This window comes from Phyllobates terribilis, unplaced genomic scaffold (genome assembly GCF_046119375.1).
Source record: "Phyllobates terribilis strain yellow unplaced genomic scaffold, ASM4611937v1 Scaffold_1__5_contigs__length_1240528914, whole genome shotgun sequence".
Classification (NCBI taxonomy): Eukaryota; Metazoa; Chordata; class Amphibia; order Anura; family Dendrobatidae; genus Phyllobates; species Phyllobates terribilis.
This window is the reverse complement of record NW_027362761.1, coordinates 870,454,049-870,475,310: the sequence shown is the minus strand read 5'-3', so window position 1 is coordinate 870,475,310 and position 21,262 is coordinate 870,454,049.

The window sequence follows — 21,262 nt, the reverse complement described above, 5'->3', positions numbered from 1 at the left end:
GCTTTTAATGCCCGTCAGAAGAGATGTGGAGGTCAGAGTCGTAAAACAAGATGCTTTTAATGCCCCTTACAAGAGACTTGGAGGTCAGAGTGGTATAACAAGGTGCTTTTAATGCCCCTTACAAGAGATGTGGAGGTCAGAGTGGTATAACAAGACGCTTTTAATGCCCGTCAGAAGAGACGTGGAGGTCAGAGTGGTATGACAAGACTCTTTTAATGTCCCTTACAAGAGACATGGAGGTCAGAGTGGTATAACAAGATGCTTTTAATGCCCCTTACAAGAGACGTGGAGGTCAGATTGGTATAACAAGACGCTTTTAATGCCCCTTACAAGAGAGGTGGAGGTCAGAGTGGTATAACAAGACGCTTTTATTGCCCGTTACAAGAGACGTGGAGGTCAGAGTGGTATAACAATACGATTTCATGCCGCTTACAAGAGACGTGGAAGTCAGAGTGGTATAACAAGACGCTTTTAATGCCCCTTACAAGAGATGTGGAGGTCAGAGTGGTATAACAAGCTACTTTTAATGCCCGTCAGAAGAGACGTGGAGGTCAGAGTGGTATAACAAGACGCTTTTAATGCCCCTTACAAGAGATGTGGAGGTCAGAGTGGTATAACAAGATGCTTTTAATGACCTTTACAAGAGATGTGGAGGTCAGAGTTGTATAACAAGACGCTTTTAAGGCCCGTCAGAAGAGACGTGGAGCTCAGAGTGGTATAACAAGACGCTTTAAATGCCCCTCTCAAGAGACGTGGAGGTCAGAGTGGTATAACTAGATGCTTTTAATGCCCCTTACAAGAGATGTGGAGGTCAGAGAGGTATAACAAGATGCTTTGAATGCCCGTCAGAAGAGACGTGGAGGTTAGAGTGGTATAACAAGACGCTTTGAATGCCCTTTACAAGAGACGTGGAGGTCAGAGTGGTATAACAAGATGTTTTTAATGCCCCTTACAGGAGACGTGGAGGTTAAAGTGGTATAACAAGATGCTTTTAATGCCCCTTACAAGAGACGTGGAGGTCAGAGTGGTATAACAAGACACTTTTAATGCCCGTCAGAAGAGACGTGGAGGTCAGAGTGGTATAACAAGACTCTTTTAAAGCCCCTTACAAGAGATGTGGAGGTCAGAGTGGTATAACAAGACGCTTTTAATGCCCGTCAGAAGAGACGTGGAGGTCAGAATGGTATAACAAGATGCTTTTAATGCCCCTTACAAGAGACGTGGAGGTCAGAGTGGTATAACAAGATGCCTTTAATGCCCCTTACAAGACATGTGGAGGTCAGAGTGGTATAACAAGACGCTTTTAATGCCCCTTACAAGAGACGTGGAGCTCAGAGTGGTATAACAAGATGCTACTAATGTCCCTTACAAGAGAAGTGGAGGTCAGAGTGGTATAACAAGACGCTTTTAATGCCCCTTACAAGAGACGTGGAGGTCAGAGTGGTATATCAAGTCGCTTTTAATGCCCCTTACAAGAGACGTGGAGGTCAGAGTGGTATAACAAGACGCTTTTAATGCCCGTCAGAAGAGACGTGGAGGTCAGATTGGTATAACCAGATGCTTTTAATGCCCCTTACAAGAGACGTGGAGGTCAGAGTGGTATAACAAGACACTTTTAATGCCCCTTACAAGAGACGTGGAGGTCAGAGTGGTATAACAAGACGATTTCATGCCCCTTACAAGAGACGTGGAGGTCAGAGTGGTATAACAAGACGCTTTTAATGCCTTTTACAAGAGATGTGGAGGTCAGAGTGGTATAACAAGACGCTTTAAATGCCCCTCACAGGAGACATGGAGGTCAGAGTGGTATAACTAGATGCTTTTAATGCCCCTTACAAGAGATGTGGAGGTCAGAGTCGTATAACAAGATGTTTTTAATGCCCCTTACAGGAGACGTGGAGGTTAAAGTGGTATAACAAGATGCTTTTAATGCCCCTTACAAGAGATGTGGAGTTCAGAGTGGTATAACAAGACACTTTTAATGCCCGTCAGAAGAGACTTGGAGGTCAGAGTGGTATAACCAGACTCTTTTAAAGCCCCTTACAAGAGACGTGGAGGTCAGAGTGGTATAACAAGACGCTTTAAATGCCCCTCTCAAGAGACGTGGAGGTCAGTGTGGTATAACTAGATGCTTTTAATGCCCCTTACAAGAGATGTGGAGGTCAGAGAGGTATAACAAGATGCTTTGAATGCCCGTCAGAAGAGACGTGGAGGTTAGAGTGGTATAACAAGACGCTTTGAATGCCCTTTACAAGAGACGTGGAGGTCAGAGTGGTATAACAAGATGTTTTTAATGCCCCTTACAGGAGACGTGGAGGTTAAAGTGGTATAACAAGATGCTTTTAATGCCCCTTACAAGAGATGTGGAGGTCAGAGTGGTATAACAAGACACTTTTAATGCCCGTCAGAAGAGACGTGGAGGTCAGAGTGGTATAACAAGACTCTTTTAAAGCCCCTTACAAGAGATGTGGAGGTCAGAGTGGTATAACAAGACGCTTTTAATGCCCGTCAGAAGAGACGTGGAGGTCAGAATGGTATAACAAGATGCTTTTAATGCCCCTTACAAGAGACGTGGAGGTCAGAGTGGTATAACAAGATGCTTTTAATGCCCCTTACAAGACATGTGGAGGTCAGAGTGGTATAACAAGACGCTTTTAATGCCCCTTACAAGAGACGTGGAGCTCAGAGTGGTATAACAAGATGCTACTAATGTCCCTTACAAGAGAAGTGGAGGTCAGAGTGGTATAACAAGACGCTTTTAATGCCCCTTACAAGAGACGTGGAGGTCAGAGTGGTATATCAAGTCGCTTTTAATGCCCCTTACAAGAGACGTGGAGGTCAGAGTGGTATAACAAGACGCTTTTAATGCCCGTCAGAAGAGACGTGGAGGTCAGAGTGGTATAACCAGATGCTTTTAATGCCCCTTACAAGAGACGTGGAGGTCAGAGTGGTATAACAAGACACTTTTAATGCCCCTTACAAGAGACGTGGAGGTCAGAGTGGTATAACAAGACGATTTCATGCCCCTTACAAGAGACGTGGAGGTCAGAGTGGTATAACGAGACGCTTTTCATGCCTTTTACAAGAGATGTGGAGGTCAGAGTGGTATAACAAGACGCTTTTAAGGCTTTTAAGGCCAGTCAGAAGAGACGTGGAGGTCAGAGTGGTATAACAAGACGCTTTAAATGCCCCTCACAGGAGACATGGAGGTCAGAGTGGTATAACTAGATGCTTTTAATGCCCCTTACAAGAGATGTGGAGGTCAGAGTCGTATAACAAGATGTTTTTAATGCCCCTTACAGGAGACGTGGAGGTTAAAGTGGTATAACAAGATGCTTTTAATGCCCCTTACAAGAGATGTGGAGGTCAGAGTGGTATAACAAGACACTTTTAATGCCCGTCAGAAGAGACGTGGAGGTCAGAGTGGTATAACAAGACTCTTTTAAAGCCACTTACAAGAGACGTGGAGGTCAGAGTGGTATAACAAGATGCTTTTAATGCCCGTCAGAAGAGACGTGGAGGTCAGAGTGGTATAACAAGACGCTTTTAATGCCCCTTACAAGAGATGTGGAGGTCAGAGTGGTATAACAAGATGCTTTTAATGCCCGTCAGAAGAGATGTGAAGGTCAGAGTCGTAAAACAAGATGCTTTTAATGCCCCTTACAAGAGACGTGGAGGTCAGAGTGGTATAACAAGATGCTTTTAATGCCCCTTACAAGACATGTGGAGGTCAGAGTGGTATAACAAGACGCTTTTAATGCCCCTTACAAGAGACGTGGAGCTCAGAGTGGTATAACAAGATGCTACTAATGTCCCTTACAAGAGAAGTGGAGGTCAGAGTGGTATAACAAGACTCTTTTAAAGCCCCTTACAAGAGACGTGGAGGTCAGAGTGGTATAACAAGACGCTTTTAATGCCCGTCAGAAGAGACGTGGAGGTCAGAGTGGTATAACAAGACGCTTTTAATGCCCCTTACAAGAGATGTGGAGGTCAGAGTGGTATAACAAGATGCTTTTAATGCCCGTCAGAAGAGATGTGGAGGTCAGAGTCGTAAAACAAGATGCTTTTAATGCCCCTTACAAGAGACTTGGAGGTCAGAGTGGTATAACAAGGTGCTTTTAATGCCCCTTACAAGAGATGTGGAGGTCAGAGTGGTATAACAAGACGCTTTTAATGCCCGTCAGAAGAGACGTGGAGGTCAGAGTGGTATGACAAGACTCTTTTAATGTCCCTTACAAGAGACATGGAGGTCAGAGTGGTATAACAAGATGCTTTTAATGCCCCTTACAAGAGACGTGGAGGTCAGATTGGTATAACAAGACGCTTTTAATGCCCCTTACAAGAGAGGTGGAGGTCAGAGTGGTATAACAAGACGCTTTTATTGCCCGTTACAAGAGACGTGGAGGTCAGAGTGGTATAACAATACGATTTCATGCCGCTTACAAGAGACGTGGAAGTCAGAGTGGTATAACAAGACGCTTTTAATGCCCCTTACAAGAGATGTGGAGGTCAGAGTGGTATAACAAGCTACTTTTAATGCCCGTCAGAAGAGACGTGGAGGTCAGAGTGGTATAACAAGACGCTTTTAATGCCCCTTACAAGAGATGTGGAGGTCAGAGTGGTATAACAAGATGCTTTTAATGACCTTTACAAGAGATGTGGAGGTCAGAGTTGTATAACAAGACGCTTTTAAGGCCCGTCAGAAGAGACGTGGAGCTCAGAGTGGTATAACAAGACGCTTTAAATGCCCCTCTCAAGAGACGTGGAGGTCAGAGTGGTATAACTAGATGCTTTTAATGCCCCTTACAAGAGATGTGGAGGTCAGAGAGGTATAACAAGATGCTTTGAATGCCCGTCAGAAGAGACGTGGAGGTTAGAGTGGTATAACAAGACGCTTTGAATGCCCTTTACAAGAGACGTGGAGGTCAGAGTGGTATAACAAGATGTTTTTAATGCCCCTTACAGGAGACGTGGAGGTTAAAGTGGTATAACAAGATGCTTTTAATGCCCCTTACAAGAGACGTGGAGGTCAGAGTGGTATAACAAGACACTTTTAATGCCCGTCAGAAGAGACGTGGAGGTCAGAGTGGTATAACAAGACTCTTTTAAAGCCCCTTACAAGAGATGTGGAGGTCAGAGTGGTATAACAAGACGCTTTTAATGCCCGTCAGAAGAGACGTGGAGGTCAGAATGGTATAACAAGATGCTTTTAATGCCCCTTACAAGAGACGTGGAGGTCAGAGTGGTATAACAAGATGCCTTTAATGCCCCTTACAAGACATGTGGAGGTCAGAGTGGTATAACAAGACGCTTTTAATGCCCCTTACAAGAGACGTGGAGCTCAGAGTGGTATAACAAGATGCTACTAATGTCCCTTACAAGAGAAGTGGAGGTCAGAGTGGTATAACAAGACGCTTTTAATGCCCCTTACAAGAGACGTGGAGGTCAGAGTGGTATATCAAGTCGCTTTTAATGCCCCTTACAAGAGACGTGGAGGTCAGAGTGGTATAACAAGACGCTTTTAATGCCCGTCAGAAGAGACGTGGAGGTCAGATTGGTATAACCAGATGCTTTTAATGCCCCTTACAAGAGACGTGGAGGTCAGAGTGGTATAACAAGACACTTTTAATGCCCCTTACAAGAGACGTGGAGGTCAGAGTGGTATAACAAGACGATTTCATGCCCCTTACAAGAGACGTGGAGGTCAGAGTGGTATAACAAGACGCTTTTAATGCCTTTTACAAGAGATGTGGAGGTCAGAGTGGTATAACAAGACGCTTTAAATGCCCCTCACAGGAGACATGGAGGTCAGAGTGGTATAACTAGATGCTTTTAATGCCCCTTACAAGAGATGTGGAGGTCAGAGTCGTATAACAAGATGTTTTTAATGCCCCTTACAGGAGACGTGGAGGTTAAAGTGGTATAACAAGATGCTTTTAATGCCCCTTACAAGAGATGTGGAGTTCAGAGTGGTATAACAAGACACTTTTAATGCCCGTCAGAAGAGACTTGGAGGTCAGAGTGGTATAACCAGACTCTTTTAAAGCCCCTTACAAGAGACGTGGAGGTCAGAGTGGTATAACAAGACGCTTTAAATGCCCCTCTCAAGAGACGTGGAGGTCAGTGTGGTATAACTAGATGCTTTTAATGCCCCTTACAAGAGATGTGGAGGTCAGAGAGGTATAACAAGATGCTTTGAATGCCCGTCAGAAGAGACGTGGAGGTTAGAGTGGTATAACAAGACGCTTTGAATGCCCTTTACAAGAGACGTGGAGGTCAGAGTGGTATAACAAGATGTTTTTAATGCCCCTTACAGGAGACGTGGAGGTTAAAGTGGTATAACAAGATGCTTTTAATGCCCCTTACAAGAGATGTGGAGGTCAGAGTGGTATAACAAGACACTTTTAATGCCCGTCAGAAGAGACGTGGAGGTCAGAGTGGTATAACAAGACTCTTTTAAAGCCCCTTACAAGAGATGTGGAGGTCAGAGTGGTATAACAAGACGCTTTTAATGCCCGTCAGAAGAGACGTGGAGGTCAGAATGGTATAACAAGATGCTTTTAATGCCCCTTACAAGAGACGTGGAGGTCAGAGTGGTATAACAAGATGCTTTTAATGCCCCTTACAAGACATGTGGAGGTCAGAGTGGTATAACAAGACGCTTTTAATGCCCCTTACAAGAGACGTGGAGCTCAGAGTGGTATAACAAGATGCTACTAATGTCCCTTACAAGAGAAGTGGAGGTCAGAGTGGTATAACAAGACGCTTTTAATGCCCCTTACAAGAGACGTGGAGGTCAGAGTGGTATATCAAGTCGCTTTTAATGCCCCTTACAAGAGACGTGGAGGTCAGAGTGGTATAACAAGACGCTTTTAATGCCCGTCAGAAGAGACGTGGAGGTCAGAGTGGTATAACCAGATGCTTTTAATGCCCCTTACAAGAGACGTGGAGGTCAGAGTGGTATAACAAGACGATTTCATGCCCCTTACAAGAGACGTGGAGGTCAGAGTGGTATAACGAGACGCTTTTCATGCCTTTTACAAGAGATGTGGAGGTCAGAGTGGTATAACAAGACGCTTTTAAGGCTTTTAAGGCCAGTCAGAAGAGACGTGGAGGTCAGAGTGGTATAACAAGACGCTTTAAATGCCCCTCACAGGAGACATGGAGGTCAGAGTGGTATAACTAGATGCTTTTAATGCCCCTTACAAGAGATGTGGAGGTCAGAGTCGTATAACAAGATGTTTTTAATGCCCCTTACAGGAGACGTGGAGGTTAAAGTGGTATAACAAGATGCTTTTAATGCCCCTTACAAGAGATGTGGAGGTCAGAGTGGTATAACAAGACACTTTTAATGCCCGTCAGAAGAGACGTGGAGGTCAGAGTGGTATAACAAGACTCTTTTAAAGCCACTTACAAGAGACGTGGAGGTCAGAGTGGTATAACAAGATGCTTTTAATGCCCGTCAGAAGAGACGTGGAGGTCAGAGTGGTATAACAAGACGCTTTTAATGCCCCTTACAAGAGATGTGGAGGTCAGAGTGGTATAACAAGATGCTTTTAATGCCCGTCAGAAGAGATGTGAAGGTCAGAGTCGTAAAACAAGATGCTTTTAATGCCCCTTACAAGAGACGTGGAGGTCAGAGTGGTATAACAAGATGCTTTTAATGCCCCTTACAAGACATGTGGAGGTCAGAGTGGTATAACAAGACGCTTTTAATGCCCCTTACAAGAGACGTGGAGCTCAGAGTGGTATAACAAGATGCTACTAATGTCCCTTACAAGAGAAGTGGAGGTCAGAGTGGTATAACAAGACTCTTTTAAAGCCCCTTACAAGAGACGTGGAGGTCAGAGTGGTATAACAAGACGCTTTTAATGCCCGTCAGAAGAGACGTGGAGGTCAGAGTGGTATAACAAGACGCTTTTAATGCCCCTTACAAGAGATGTGGAGGTCAGAGTGGTATAACAAGATGCTTTTAATGCCCGTCAGAAGAGATGTGGAGGTCAGAGTCGTAAAACAAGATGCTTTTAATGCCCCTTACAAGAGACTTGGAGGTCAGAGTGGTATAACAAGGTGCTTTTAATGCCCCTTACAAGAGATGTGGAGGTCAGAGTGGTATAACAAGACGCTTTTAATGCCCGTCAGAAGAGACGTGGAGGTCAGAGTGGTATGACAAGACTCTTTTAATGTCCCTTACAAGAGACATGGAGGTCAGAGTGGTATAACAAGATGCTTTTAATGCCCCTTACAAGAGACGTGGAGGTCAGATTGGTATAACAAGACGCTTTTAATGCCCCTTACAAGAGAGGTGGAGGTCAGAGTGGTATAACAAGACGCTTTTATTGCCCGTTACAAGAGACGTGGAGGTCAGAGTGGTATAACAAGACGCTTTTATTGCCCGTCAGTAGAGACGTGGAGGTCAGAGTGGTATAACAAGACTCTTTTAATGTCCCTTACAAGAGACGTGGAGGTCAGAGTGGTATAACAAGATGCTTTTAATGCCCGTCAGAAGAGACGTGGAGGTCAGAGTGGTATAACCAGATGCTTTTAATGCCCCTTACAAGAGACGTGGAGGTCAGAGTGGTATAACAAGATGTTTTAATGCCCCTTACAAGACATGTGGAGGTCAGAGTGGTATAACAAGATGCTTTTAATGCCCCTTACAAGAGACGTGGAGCTCAGAGTGGTATAACAAGATGCTACTAATGCCCCTTACAAGAGAAGTGGAGGTCAGAGTGGTATAACAAGACGCTTTTAATGCCCCTTACAAGAGACGTGGAGGTCAGAGTGGTATATCAAGTCACTTTTAATGCCCCTTACAAGAGACGTGGAGGTCAGAGTGGTATAACGAGACGCTTTTAATGCCCCTTACAAGAGAAGTGGAGGTCAGAGTGGTATAAGAAGACACTTTTCATGCCCCTTACAAGAGACGTGGAGGTCAGAGTGGTATAACAAGACGATTTCATGCCGCTTACAAGAGACGTGGAGGTCAGAGTGGTATAACAAGACGCTTTTAATGCCCCTTACAAGAGATGTGGAGGTCAGAGTGGTATAACAAGCCACTTTTAATGCCCGTCAGAAGAGACGTGGAGGTCAGAGTGGTATAACAAGACGCTTTTAATGCCCCTTACAAGAGATGTGGAGGTCAGAGTGGTATAACAAGACGCTTTTAATGCCCGTCAGAAGAGATGTGTAGGTCAGAATGGTATAACAAGATGCTTTTAATGCCCTTTACAAGAGATGTGGAGGTCAGAGTGGTATAACAAGACGCTTTTAAGGCCCGTCAGAAGAGACGTGGAGCTCAGAGTGGTATAACAAGACGCTTTAAATGCCCCTCTCAAGAGACGTGGAGGTCAGAGTGGTATAACTCGATGCTTTTAATACCCCTTACAAGAGATGTGGAGGTCAGAGAGGTATAACAAGATGCTATGAATGCCCGTCAGAAGAGACGTGGAGGTTAGAGTGGTATAACAAGAAGCTTTGAATGCCCTTTACAAGAGACGTGGAGGTCAGAGTCGTATAACAAGATGTTTTTAATGCCCCTTACAGGAGACGTGGAGATTAAAGTGGTATAACAAGATGCTTTTAATGCCCCTTACAAGAGATGTGGAGGTCAGAGTGGTATAACAAGACACTTTTAATGCCCGTCAGAAGAGACGTGGAGGTCAGAGTGTTATGTTCTGCTACCAAAGCTAAGGAAAGAGAGGAGATCTGTCCCTACTATAGGACTCAGCTGAATCCCTACGATGTAACAGGGAACCTGATCCTGCGATCAGACCTGCTAAAGTCCTAATCTAGTCTGTACGGAGACCTATAGATGTGGGGAGGGAATCCCTACAAGTACTAAGGACTGGGAGGAATATGGGACACCTCCTAACAGAAATAGTAGCAGACAGACGAACAAACAAAATAGATAGAACATAGAGGTCCGTAGACCAAGCAAACTAACAGAGCTAGATACAGAGCACAGGCTAGCTAGAAAGTAGATATACAATGAAGTCCAGCAAAGCCAGAAGGGCGGAGCAGGATTAAATAGGCCAACAAGGTCATGTGACCAGCAAAGGAAAAAAAACCTAACAGCAAAGTTCTAACACAGAGTGGTATAACAAGACTCTTTTAAAGCCCCTTACAAGAGATGTGGAGGTCAGAGTGGTATAACAAGACGCTTTTAATGCCCGTCAGAAGAGACGTGGAGGTCAGAGTGGTATAACAAGATGCTTTTAATGCCCCTTACAAGAGACGTGGAGGTCAGAGTGGTATAACAAGATGCTTTTAATGCCCCTTACAAGACATGTGGAGGTCAGAGTGGTATAACAAGATGCTTTTAATGCCCCTTACAAGAGACGTGGAGCTCAGAGTGGTATAACAAGATGCTACTAATGCCCCTTACAAGAGAAGTGGAGGTCAGAGTGGTATAACAAGACGCTTTTAATGCCCCTTACAAGAGACGTGGAGGTCAGAGTGGTATATCAAGTCGCTTTTAATGCCCCTTACAAGAGACGTGGAGGTCAGAGTGGTATAACAAGACGCTTTTAATGACCGTCAGAAGAGACGTGGAGGTCAGAGTGGTATAACCAGATGCTTTTAATGCCCCTTACAAGAGACGTGGAGGTCAGAGTGGTATAACAAGATGCTTTTAATGCCCCTTACAAGACATGTGGAGGTCAGAGTGGTATAACAAGACGCTTTTAATGCCCCTTACAAGAGACGTGGAGCTCAGAGTGGTATAACATGATGCTACTAATGCCACTTACAAGAGAAGTGGAGGTCAGAGTGGTATAACAAGACGCTTTTAATGCCCCTTACAAGAGACGTGGAGGTCAGAGTGGTATATCAAGTCGCTTTTAATGCCCCTTACAAGAGACGTGGAGGTCAGAGTGGTATATCAAGTCGCTTTTAATGCCCCTTACAAGAGACGTGGAGGTCAGAGTGGTATAACGAGACGCTTTTAATGCCCCTTACAAGAGATGTTGAGGTCAGAGAGGTATAACAAGACGCTTTTAATGCCCCGTCAGAAGAGAAGTGGAGGCCAGAGTGGTATAACAAGACACTTTTAATGCCCCTTACAAGAGACGTGGAGGTCAGAGTGGTGTAATAAGACGATTTCATGCCCCTTACAAGAGACGTGGAGGTCAGAGTGGTATAACAAGACGCTTTTAATGCCTTTTACAAGAGATGTGGAGGTCAGAGTGGTATAACAAGACGCTTTTAAGGCCAGTCAGATGAGACGTGGAGGTCAGAGTGGTATAACAAGACGCTTTAAATGCCCCTCACAAGAGACGTGGAGGTCAGAGTGGTATAACTAGATGCTTTTAATGCCCCTTACAAGAGATGTGGAGGTCAGAGTCGTATAACAAGATGTTTTTAATGCCCCTTACAGGAGACGTGGAGGTTAAAGTGGTATAACAAGATGCTTTTAATGCCCCTTACAAGAGATGTGGAGGTCAGGGTGGTATAACAAGACACTTTTAATGCCCGTCATAAGAGACGTGGAGGTCAGAGTGGTCTAACAAGACTCTTTTAAAGCCCCTTACAAGAGATGTGGAGGTCAGAGTGGTATAACAAGACGCTTTTAATGCCCGTCAGAAGAGACTTGGAGGTCAGAGTGGTATAACAAGACACTTTTAATGCCCCTTACAAGAGATGTGGAGGTCAGAGTGGTATAACAAGACGCTTTTAATGCCCGTCAGAAGAGATGTGGAGGTCAGAGTCGTAAAACAAGACGCTTTTAATGCCCCTTACAAGAGACGTGGAGGTCAGAGTGGTATAACAAGGTGCTTTTAATGCCCCTTACAAGAGACGTGGAGGTCAGAGTGGTATGACAAGACTCTTTTAATGTCCCTTACAAGAGACGTGGAAGTCAGAGTGGTATAACAAGACGCTTTTAATGCCCCTTACAAGAGACGTGGAGGTCAGATTGGTATAACAAGATGCTTTTAATGCCCCTTACAAGAGAGGTGGAGGTCAGAGTGGTATAACAAGACGCTTTTATTGCCCGTCAGAAGAGACGTGGAGGTCAGAGTGGTATAACAAGACTCTTTTAATGTCCCTTTCAAGAGACGTGGAGGTCAGAGTGGTATAACAAGACGCTTTTAATGCCCGTCAGAAGAGACGTGGAGGTCAGAGTGGTATAACCAGATGCTTTTAATGCCCCTTACAAGAGACGTGGAGGTCAGAGTGGTATAACAAGATGCTTTTAATGCCCCTTACAAGACATGTGGAGGTCAGAGTGGTATAACAAGACGCTTTTAATGCCCCTTACAAGAGACTTGGAGCTCAGAGTGGTATAACAAGATGCTACTAATGCCCCTTACAAGAGAAGTGGAGGTCAGAGTGGTATAACAAGATGCTTTTAATGCCCCTTACAAGAGACGTGGAGGTCAAAGTGGTATATCAAGTCGCTTTTAATGCCCCTTACAAGAGACGTGGAGCTCAGAGTGGTATAACAAGATGCTACTAATGCCCCTTACAAGAGAAGTGGAGGTCAGAGTGGTATAACAAGACGCTTTAAATGCCCCTCTCAAGAGACGTGGAGGTCAGAGTGGTATAACTAGATGCTTTTAATGCCCCTTACAAGAGATGTGGAGGTCAGAGAGGTATAACAAGATGATTTGAATGCCCGTCAGAAGAGACGTGGAGGTTAGAGTGGTATAACAAGACGCTTTGAATGCCCTTTACAAGAGACGTGGAGGTCAGAGTCGTATAACAAGATGTTTTTAATGCCCCTTACAGGAGACGTGGAGGTTAAAGTGGTATAACAAGATGCTTTTAATGCCCCTTACAAAGATGTGGAGGTCAGAGTGGTATAACAAGACACTTTTAATGCCCGTCAGAAGAGACGTGGAGGTCAGAGTGGTATAACAAGACTCTTTTAAAGCCCCTTACAAGAGATGTGGAGGTCAGAGTGGTATAACAAGACGCTTTTAATGCCCGTCAGAAGAGACGTGGAGGTCAGAGTGGTATAACAAGACGCTTTTAATGCCCCTTACAAGAGATGTGGAGGTCAGAGTGGTATAACAAGACGCTTTTAATGCCCGTCAGAAGAGATGTGGAGGTCAGAGTGGTAAAACAAGATGCTTTAAATGCCCCTTAAAAGAGACGTGGAGGTCAGAGTGGTATAACAAGGTGCTTTTAATGCCCCTTACAAGAGATGTGGAGGTCAGAGTGGAATAACAAGACGCTTTTAATGCCCGTCAGAAGAGACGTGGAGGTCAGAGTGGTATGACAAGACTCTTTTAATGTCCCTTACAAGAGACGTGGAGGTCAGAGTGGTATAACAAGACACTTTTAATGCCCCTTACAAGAGACGTGGAGGTCAGATTGGTATAACAAGACGCTTTTAATGCCCCTTACAAGAGAGGTGGAGGTCAGAGTGGTATAACAAGACGCTTTTAATGCCCGTCAGAAGAGACGTGGAGGTCAGAGTGGTATGACAAGACTCTTTTAATGTCCCTTACAAGAGACGTGGAGATCAGAGTGGTATAACAAGACACTTTTAATGCCCCTTACAAGAGACGTGGAGGTCAGATTGGTATAACAAGACGCTTTTAATGCCCCTTACAAGAGAGGTGGAGGTCAGAGTGGTATAACAAGAAGCTTTTATTGCCCGTTACAAGAGACGTGGAGGTCAGAGTGGTATAACAAGACGCTTTTAATGCCCGTCAGAAGAGACGTGGAGGTCAGAGTGGTATAACAAGACTCTTTTAATGTCCCTTACAAGAGACGTGGAGGTCAGAGTGGTATAACAAGACGCTTTTAATGCCCGTCAGAAGAGACGTGGAGGTCAGAGTGGTATAACAAGACTCTTTTAATGTCCCTTACAAGAGACGTGGAGGTCAGAGTGGTATAACCAGATGCTTTTAATGCCCCTTACAAGAGACGTGGAGGTCAGAGTGGTATAACAAGATGCTTTTAATGCCCCTTACAAGACATGTGGAGGTCAGAGTGGTATAACAAGACGCTTTTAATGCCCCTTACAAGAGACGTGGAGCTCAGTGTGGTATAACAAGATGCTATTAATGCCCCTTACAAGAGAAGTGGAGGTCAGAGTGGTATAACAAGACGCTTTTAATGCCCCTTACAAGAGACGTGGAGGTCAGAGTGGTATATCAAGTCGCTTTTAATGCCCCTTACAAGAGACGTGGAGGTCAGAGTGGTATAACGAGACGCTTTTAATGCCCCTTACAAGAGATGTTGAGGTCAGAGAGGTATAACAAGACGCTTTTAATGCCCCGTCAGAAGAGAAGTGGAGGTCAGAGTGGTATAACAAGACACTTTTAATGCCCCTTACAAGAGACGTGGAGGTCAGAGTGGTATAACAAGACGATTTCATGCCCCTTACAAGAGACGTGGAGGTCAGAGTGGTATAACAAGACGCTTTTAATGCCTTTTACAAGAGATGTGGAGGTCAGAGTGGTATAACAAGACGCTTTTAAGGCCAGTCAGAAGAGACGTGGAGGTCAGAGTGGTATAACAAGACGCTTTAAATGCCCCTCACAAGAGACGTGGAGGTCAGAGTGGTATAACTAGATGCTTTTAATGCCCCTTACAAGAGATGTGGAGGTGAGAGTCGTATAATAAGATGCTTTTAATGCCCCTTACAAGAGATGTGGAGGTCAGAGTGGTATAACAAGACACATTTAATGCCCGTCAGAAGAGACGTGGAGGTCAGAGTGGTATAACAAGACTCTTTTAAAGCCCATTACAAGAGATGTGGAGGTCAGAGTGGTATAACAAGACGCTTTTAATGCCCCTTACAAGAGATGTGGAGGTCAGAGTGGTATAACAAGACGCTTTTAATGCCCGTCAGAAGAGATGTGGAGGTCAGAGTGGTAAAACAAGATGCTTTTAATGCCCCTTACAAGACATGTGGAGGTCAGAGTGGTATAACAAGACGCTTTTAATGCCCCTTACAAGAGACGTGGAGCTCAGTGTGGTATAACAAGATGCTATTAATGCCCCTTACAAGAGAAGTGGAGGTCAGAGTGGTATATCAAGTCGCTTTTAATGCCCCTTACAAGAGACGTGGAGGTCAGAGTGGTATAACGAGACGCTTTTAATGCCCCTTACAAGAGATGTTGAGGTCAGAGAGGTATAACAAGACGCTTTTAATGCCCCGTCAGAAGAGAAGTGGAGGTCAGAGTGGTATAACAAGACACTTTTAATGCCCCTTACAAGAGACGTGGAGGTCAGAGTGGTATAACAAGACGATTTCATGCCCCTTACAAGAGACGTGGAGGTCAGAGTGGTATAACAAGACGCTTTTAATGCCTTTTACAAGAGATGTGGAGGTCAGAGTGGTATAACAAGACGCTTTTAAGGCCAGTCAGAAGAGACGTGGAGGTCAGAGTGGTATAACAAGACGCTTTAAATGCCCCTCACAAGAGACGTGGAGGTCAGAGTGGTATAACTAGATGCTTTTAATGCCCCTTACAAGAGATGTGGAGGTGAGAGTCGTATAATAAGATGCTTTTAATGCCCCTTACAAGAGATGTGGAGGTCAGAGTGGTATAACAAGACACATTTAATGCCCGTCAGAAGAGACGTGGAGGTCAGAGTGGTATAACAAGACTCTTTTAAAGCCCATTACAAGAGATGTGGAGGTCAGAGTGGTATAACAAGACGCTTTTAATGCCCCTTACAAGAGATGTGGAGGTCAGAGTGGTATAACAAGACGCTTTTAATGCCCGTCAGAAGAGATGTGGAGGTCAGAGTGGTAAAACAAGATGCTTTTAATGCCCCTTACAAGACATGTGGAGGTCAGAGTGGTATAACAAGACGCTTTTAATGCCCCTTACAAGAGACGTGGAGCTCAGTGTGGTATAACAAGATGCTATTAATGCCCCTTACAAGAGAAGTGGAGGTCAGAGTGGTATATCAAGTCGCTTTTAATGCCCCTTACAAGAGACGTGGAGGTCAGAGTGGTATAACGAGACGCTTTTAATGCCCCTTACAAGAGATGTTGAGGTCAGAGAGGTATAACAAGACGCTTTTAATGCCCCGTCAGAAGAGAAGTGGAGGTCAGAGTGGTATAACAAGACACTTTTAATGCCCCTTACAAGAGACGTGGAGGTCAGAGTGGTATAACAAGACGATTTCATGCCCCTTACAAGAGACGTGGAGGTCAGAGTGGTATAACAAGACGCTTTTAATGCCTTTTACAAGAGATGTGGAGGTCAGAGTGGTATAACAAGACGCTTTTAAGGCCAGTCAGAAGAGACGTGGAGGTCAGAGTGGTATAACAAGACGCTTTAAATGCCCCTCACAAGAGACGTGGAGGTCAGAGTGGTATAACTAGATGCTTTTAATGCCCCTTACAAGAGATGTGGAGGTGAGAGTCGTATAACAAGATGCTTTTAATGCCCCTTACAAGAGATGTGGAGGTCAGAGTGGTATAACAAGACACATTTAATGCCCGTCAGAAGAGACGTGGAGGTCAGAGTGGTATAACAAGACTCTTTTAAAGCCCATTACAAGAGATGTGGAGGTCAGAGTGGTATAACAAGACGCTTTCAATGCCCCTTACAAGAGATGTGGAGGTCAGAGTGGTATAACAAGACGCTTTTAATGCCCGTCAGAAGAGATGTGGAGGTCAGAGTGGTAAAACAAGATGCTTTTAATGCCCCTTACAAGAGACGTGGAGGTCAGAGTGGTATAAGAAGGTGCTTTTAATGCCCCTTACAAGAGATGTGGAGGTCAGAGTGGTATAACAAGACGCTTTTAATGCCCGTCAGAAGAGACGTGGAGGTCAGAGTGGTATGACAAGACTCTTTTAATGTCCCTTACAAGAGACGTGGAGGTCAGAGTGGTATAACAAGATGCTTTTAATGCCCCTTACAAGAGACGTGGAGGTCAGATTGGTATGACAAGACGCTTTTAATGCCCCTTACAAGAGAGGTGGAGGTCAGAGTGGTATAACAAGACGCTTTTATTGCCCGTTACAAGAGACGTGGAGGTCAGAGTGGTAAAACAAGACGCTTTTATTGCCCGTCAGAAGAGACGTGGAGGTCAGAGTGGTATAACAAGACTCTTTTAATGTCCCTTACAAGAGACGTGGAGGTCAGAGTGGTATAACAAGACGCTTTTAATGCCCGTCAGAAGAGACGTGGAGGTCAGAGTGGTATAACCAGATGCTTTTAATGCCCCTTACAAGAGACGTGGAGGTCAGAGTGGTATAACAAGATGCTTTTAATGCCCCTTACAAGACATGTGGAGGTCAGAGTGGTATAACAAGACGCTTTTAATGCCCCTTACAAGAGACGTGGAGCTCAGAGTGGTATAACAAGATGCTACTAATGCCCCTTACAAGAGAAGTGGAGGTCAGAGTGGTATAACAAGACGCTTTTAATGCCCCTTACAAGAGACGTGGAGGTCAGAGTGGTATATCAAGTCGCTTTTAATGCCCCTTACAAGAGACGTGGAGGTCAGAGTGGTATAACGAGACGCTTTTAATGCCCCTTGAAAGAGAAGTGGAGGTCAGAGTGGTATAACAAGACACTTTTAATGCCCCTTACAAGAGACGTGAAGGTCAGAGTGGTATAACAAGACGATTTCATGCCCCTTACAAGAGACGTGGAGGTCAGCGTGGTATAACAAGACGCTTTTAATGCCCCTTACTAGAGACGTGGAGGTCAGAGTGGAATAACCAGATGCTTTCAATGCCCCTTACAAGAGACGTGGAGGTCAGAGTGGTATAACAAGATGCTTTTAATGCCCCTTACAAGACATGTGGAGGTCAGAGTGGTATAACAAGACGCTTTTAATGCCCCTTACAAGAGACGTGGAGGTCATATTGGTATAACAAGACGCTTTTAATGCCCCTTACAAGAGAGGTGGAGGTCAGAGTGGTATAACAAGACGCTTTGAATGCCCGTCAGAAGAGACGAGGAGGTCAGAGTGGTGTAACAAGACACTTTTAATGCCCGTCAGAAGAGATGTGGAGGTCAGAGTGGTATAACAAGACGCTTTTAATGCCCGTCAGAAGAGACGTGGAGGTCAGAGTGGTATAACAAGACGCTTTTAATGCCCGTCAGAAGAGACGTGGAGGTCAGAGTGGTATAACAAGACGCTTTGAATGCCCGTCAGAAGAGACGTGGAGGTCAGAGTGGTATAACAAGATGCTTTTAATGCCCTTACAAGAGACGTGGAGGTTAAAGTGGTATAACAAGATGCTTTTAATGCCCCTTACAAGACATGTGGAGGTCAGAGTGGTATAACAAGACGCTTTTAATGCCCCTTACAAGAGACGTGGAGGTCAGAGTGGTATAACAAGACGCTTTTAATGCCCCTTACAAGAGAAGTGGAGGTCAGAGTGGTATAACAAGATGCTTTTAATGCCCCTTACAAGAGACGTGGAGGTCAGAGTGGTATATCAAGTCGCTTTTAATGCCCCTTACAAGAGACGTGGAGGTCAGAGTGGTATAACGAGACGCTTTTAATGCCCCTTGCAAGAGAAGTGGAGGTCAGAGTGGTATAACAAGACACTTTTATTGCCCCTTACAAGAGACGTGGAGGTCAGAGTGGTATAACAAGACGATTTCATGCCCCTTACAAGAGACGTGGAGGTCAGAGTGGTATAACAAGACGCTTTTAATGCCTTTTACAAGAGATGTGGAGGTCAGAGTGGTATAACAAGACGCTTTTAAGGCCAGTCAGAAGAGACGTGGAGGTCAGAGTGGTATAACAAGACGCTTTAAATGCCCCTCACAAGAGACGTGGAGGTCAGAGTGGTATAACTAGATGCTTTTAATGCCCCTTACAAGAGATGTGGAGGTCAGAGTGGTATAAAAAGACGCTTTGAATGCCCGTCAGAAGAGACGAGGAGGTCAGAGTGGTGTAACAAGACACTTTTAATGCCCCTTACAAGAGATGTGGAGGTCAGAGTGGTATAACAAGACGCTTTTAATGCCCGTCAGAAGAGACGTGGAGGTCAGAGTGGTATAACAAGACGCTTTGAATGCCCTTTACAAGAGACGTGGAGGTCAGAGTGGTATAACAAGATGCTTTTAATGCCCCTTACAAGAGACGTGGAGGTTAAAGTGGTATAACAAGATGATTTTAATGCCCCTTAGAAGAGATGTGGAGGTCAGAGTGGTATAACAAGATGCTTTAATGCCCGTCAAAAGAGACGTGGAGGTCAGAGTGGTATAACAAGACGCTTTTAATGCCCCTTACAAGAGATGTGGAGGTCAGAGTAGTATAACAAGACGCTTTTAATGCCCGTCAGAAGAGACGTGGAGGTCAGAGTGGTAGAACAAGATACTTTTAATGCCCCTTACAAGAGACGTGGAGGTCACAGTGGTATAACAAGGTGCTTTTAATGCCCCTTACAAGAGATGTGTAGGTCAGAGTGGTATAACAAGACGCTTTTAATGCCCGTCAGAAGAGACGTGGAGGTCAGAGTGGTATAACAAGACGCTTTTAATGCCCGTCAGAAGAGACGTGGAGGTCAGAGTGGTATAACCAGATCCTTTTAATGCCCCTTACAAGAGACGTGGAGGTCAGAGTGGTATAACAAGATGCTTTTAATGCCCCTTGCAAGACATGTGGAGGTCAGAGTGGTATAACAAGACGCTTTTAATGCCCCTTACAAGAGACGTGGAGCTCAGAGTGGTATAACAAGATGCTACTAATGCCCCTTACAAGAGAAGTGGAGGTCAGAGTGGTATAACAAGACGCTTTTAATGCCCCTTACAAGAGACATGGAGGTCAGAGTGGTATATCAAGTCGCTTTTAATGCCCCTTACAAGAGACGCGGAGGTCAGAGTGGTATAACGAGACGCTTTTAATGCTCCTTGCAAGAGAAGTGGAGGTCAGAATGGTATAACAATACACTTTTAATGCCCCTTACAAGAGACGTGGAGGTCAGAGTGGTATAACAAGACGATTTCATGCCCCTTACAAGAGACGTGGAGGTCAGAGTGGTATAACAAGACGCTTTTAATGCCTTTTACAAGAGATGTGGAGGTCAGAGTGGTATAACAAGACGCTTTTAAGGCCAGTCAGAAGAGACGTGGAGGTCAGAGTGGTATAACAAGACGCTTTAAATGCCCCTCACAAGAGACGTGGAGGTCAGAGTAGTATAACTAGATGCTTTTAATGCCCCTTACAAGAGATGTGGAGGTCAGAGTGGTATAACAAGACGCTTTGAATGCCCGTCAGAAGAGACGAGGAGGTCAGAGTTGTGTAACAAGACACTTTTAATGCCCCTTACAAGAGATGTGGAGGTCAGAGTGGTATAACAAGACGCTTTGAATGCCCTTTACAAGAGACGTGGAGGTCAGAGTGGTAAAACAAGATGCTTTTAATGCCCCTTACAAGAGACGTGGAGGTCACAGTGGTATAACAAGGTGCTTTTAATGCCCCTTACAAGAGATGTGGAGGTCAGAGTGGTATAACAAGACGCTTTTAATGCCCGTCAGAAGAGACGTGGAGGTCAGAGTGGTAAAACAAGATGCTTTTAATGCCCCTTACAAGAGACTTGGAGGTCAGAGTGGTATAACAAGGTGCTTTTAATGCCCCTTACAAGAGATGTGGAGGTCAGAGTGGTATAACAAGACGATTTTAATGCCCGTCAGAAGAGACATGGAGGTCAGAGTGGTATAACAAGACTCTTTTAATGTGCCTTACAAGAGACGTGGAGGTCAGAGTGGTATAACAAGATGCTTTTAATGCCCGTCAGAAGAGACGTGGAGGAAAGAGTGTTATAACAAGATGCTTTTAATGCCCCTTACAAGATATGTGGAGGTCAGAGTGGTATAACAAGACGCTTTTAATGCCCGTCAGAAGAGACGTGGAGGTCAGAGTGGTATAACAAGACTCTTTTAATGTCCCTTACAAGAGACGTGGAGGTCAGAGTGGTATAACAAGACGCTTTTAATGCCCGTCAGAAGAGACGTGGAGGTCAGAGTGTTATAACAAGATGCTTTTAATGCCCCCTACAAGAGACGTGGAGGTCAGTGTGGTATAACAAGACGCTTTTAATGCCCCTTACTAGAGACGTGGAGGTCAGAGTGGAATAACCAGATGCTTTCAATGCCCCTTACAAGAGACGTGGAGGTCAGAGTGGTATAACAAGATGCTTTTAATGCCCCTTACAAGACATGTGGAGGTCAGAGTGGTATAACAAGACGCTTTTAATGCCCCTTACAAGAGACGTGGAGGTCATATTGGTATAACAAGACGCTTTTAATGCCCCTTACAAGAGAGGTGGAGGTCAGAGTGGTATAACAAGACGCTTTGAATGCCCGTCAGAAGAGACGAGGAG